We start from the raw sequence: 3,162 nt of genomic DNA, 5'->3' as shown, positions 1-3,162 counted from the left end.
TCGAGCAAACTGAAGCTGTGAACAATCTCAATCTCTTCGCCATCCATCCTGACACTGCCAATTGGTCCAGTGGTGAGAATCTTTGTCTTCTTGACATTGAGCCTCCCAAGAGTTGTGATTTCTCTCTCAATAATTAGATTTTGCTAGACTTTAATAATTTTACGCACATACATACACATAAGTCTGTATCAAGTCAGAAATGACCCTTCAATGGATTTTCACATTTCACATATTAACTATCTTATTATCTGACATTTTGCTTTTGACAATAGTAAAAAAAAATCTAATGTCTGATTTTTTCGTGCATTTATGATATATTTCAAGATGTAACCAATGAGGAGTTGTGCAGAGGGAATAAAGGTAGTTGTGATATTGTGTTCATGTGACAACTTGATTGAGCCTTACTTCTAAGTGGTTTGGCAGTTATGTTATGTTATAATTTACCATTTATTCGATGATGTAGTCATACACAACTTTGTTATTTGATACAATTGTCTTCTATTTCTCATTAGTGCCAGTTTGCACTTAGTAAACTGGTCTTTGGAATACAACCATTTTGTTAGTCATGAGAAGGTTCACTCCCACTGTGTCACTGTATCACTGTGTCTCTCTCTACCTTTCCTTATCTCTCTGGAGATAGATGATAGATAGATAGATAGATAGATAGATAGATAGATAGATAGATAGATACACACACATATATATATATTCTTATGATATCTGACATACTCAAGTCCATTGTCATAGTAAGTATGTTAACCCAACTTGTTAAGGGTCTATTTCTCTGACCCTCCACCTTTCCCAACATGTCTATTTCAATGTCTTTTTCTGAGGACTCACTCATACCTCCTGACAGCATGCCCAAAATGTGTGATGTGAAATTTCACTATTCTTGCCTATAATGAATACTCTGGCTTCATTTCCTCAAAGACAGATTAGCTTGTCTTTTTAACAGTTCAAGGGATATTCAGTACTCTTCTTCAGCATCACGAGACAAAGGAATCTATTATTCCATCATCCTCAGTCATTGTCTAGCTTTGAGATGCATACAAAACAATAGAAAATACCATAACTTGTAGGAGGTATACCGGAGTTTTTAAACTGGTATCATTGCTCTTTAGCATTTTGGAGATGTCCGTGACAGTACATTTGCCCAATTCAACTCATATTTTTTGTTTTTTTTTTTTTAATTTATTTTATTTTATTATTTTTGTGTGCATGTACCGTCAAATCAGATCTGACTGGTACAGGAGGAGATTGTCCCTCCTTACCCAGCAAAGCATCTGATGGATTTGAACCATTCGCCTCTGGGATTGTAGTTTCAGCTCCTTGCCACTAGGCCACCAGAGCTCCCCATATTTTGATTTCTTGACAGCTCTTTGTGAATGCAGGTAAAATTAAATCTTTTATAATTTCAATCTTTTCTGCATTTGATAGGTTATTGCCTCTCAGTCCAGTGGTAAGATTTTCTATTATTTTGATGTTGAGATGTAACCCATGAGGCTGAAACCTTTGATCTTTCCCAGTAAGTATTTCAAATTCTCTTTATTTTCTGCATGCACTTTTGGATCATCATGTTATTGACTAGTCTTCTTCCAACGGTGATGCTAAAATGTTCTTCATATAATCCAGGTTTGCAAATTGTGCGACCCTACGATTTCCTCCTGCCATGCCCGTCCTCACTCCTCTACTCCCACCCTCTGCCCCTCAGATCCTCACATACCTGAGACATCACTTTTTTGTTAGTAGTGCAACTTCATATGGAAGTGGGAGTATAGAATACCTGATTGTGCTTATGCGTAATCTATACTTGGACCAGGAAGCAATCCTCAGGACAGAGCAAGGAAACACTACGTGGTTCAAAATTAGCAAGGAAATGTGTCAGGGATGCATCCTCTCTCCATACCTTTTTAATCTATATGCAGAGCACATCATTCAGAGGCTGGGATTTAGGAGGAAGAGTGTGTTATTAGGATTGGAGGAAGACTCATCAATAACCTACCTACATTATGCAGATGACACAACCTTGCTTGTTGAAGCTGAGGAGGACCTGAAGCACTTGCTTCAGAAGGTCAAGGACTATAATCTTCAATATGGATTGAAGCTCAATATCAAGAAGACAAAGATTCTCACCACTGGGCCAGTTGGCAGCACCAAGATAGATGGAGAAGAGATTGAGGTTGTTAACAGTTGCAGCTTGCTCAGCTCCACAATTAATACTCTTGGCACCAGCAGTCAGGAAATCAAAACACGATTGTTAATATTAGGTAAATCTGTTGTCAGGGACCTTTCCAGAGTACTGGGAAACAACAATGTTAGTCTAGAGAATAAAGTACACCTGATTCAGGCCATGGTCTTTGCACTTACTTGTTATGCATCAGAGAGCTCGACAATGACTAAGGATGACAACAGAAGAATTGATGCCTTTGAGTTGTGGTGCTGGAGAAGAGTCTTGAGCATACCATGGACCTCCACGAAAACAAAAGGTCTGACTTGAAAAGAGTAAAACCAAGTTTCTCCTTGGAGGCTTGGATTTTGAAGCTCCATCTCACATACTTTGGGCATGTGGACAGGAAGGGACACATTGAGAAAGATGTCATACTTGGAAGGATGGAGACACAGCCCAGGAGAGGAAGATCCTGGATGAGATGGATACAGTAACTTGGAAAATGGAGGTAGGTATGTCAGAGCCAGTGAGATTGGCTCAGGACAGGGCAGGCTCCAGAGCTGTTGTACATAGGGTCTCTGTGAGTTGCAGGCAACTCGATGGCACATAATGAAAAGCAACAACCATACAACTAATTATATATATATATATATATATATATATATATATTATATACATACATACACACACATATATATATGGTGTGTGTGTGTGTATTCTTTCAATCATGTTTTTGAATGCTACCAGAAACCATTTATTTTTTCTGCTCTTCTGATATGTTTAAATAAGCTATATAATAAAAAATTATTTATTACTTCAATTATAGTTACTAATACTTACTGTAGTTACTGATTTCATCTTACTTGGATCAAAAATCAACACTCTTGGTACTGGTAGTCAAGAGTTTAGGAGACCTATTGCTTTGGGCAACTTTCCCGTCACAATACGTCTTTTAATTTCCTCGCTGCTGGTGCCAAGAGAGTTGACTGTGGAGC

The sequence above is a fragment of the Elephantulus edwardii genome, unplaced genomic scaffold, assembly GCF_000299155.1.
Source record: "Elephantulus edwardii isolate Elephantulus edwardi_28Jun2011 unplaced genomic scaffold, EleEdw1.0 scaffold00030, whole genome shotgun sequence".
Classification (NCBI taxonomy): Eukaryota; Metazoa; Chordata; class Mammalia; order Macroscelidea; family Macroscelididae; genus Elephantulus; species Elephantulus edwardii.
This window is presented reverse-complemented; position numbering follows the sequence as displayed.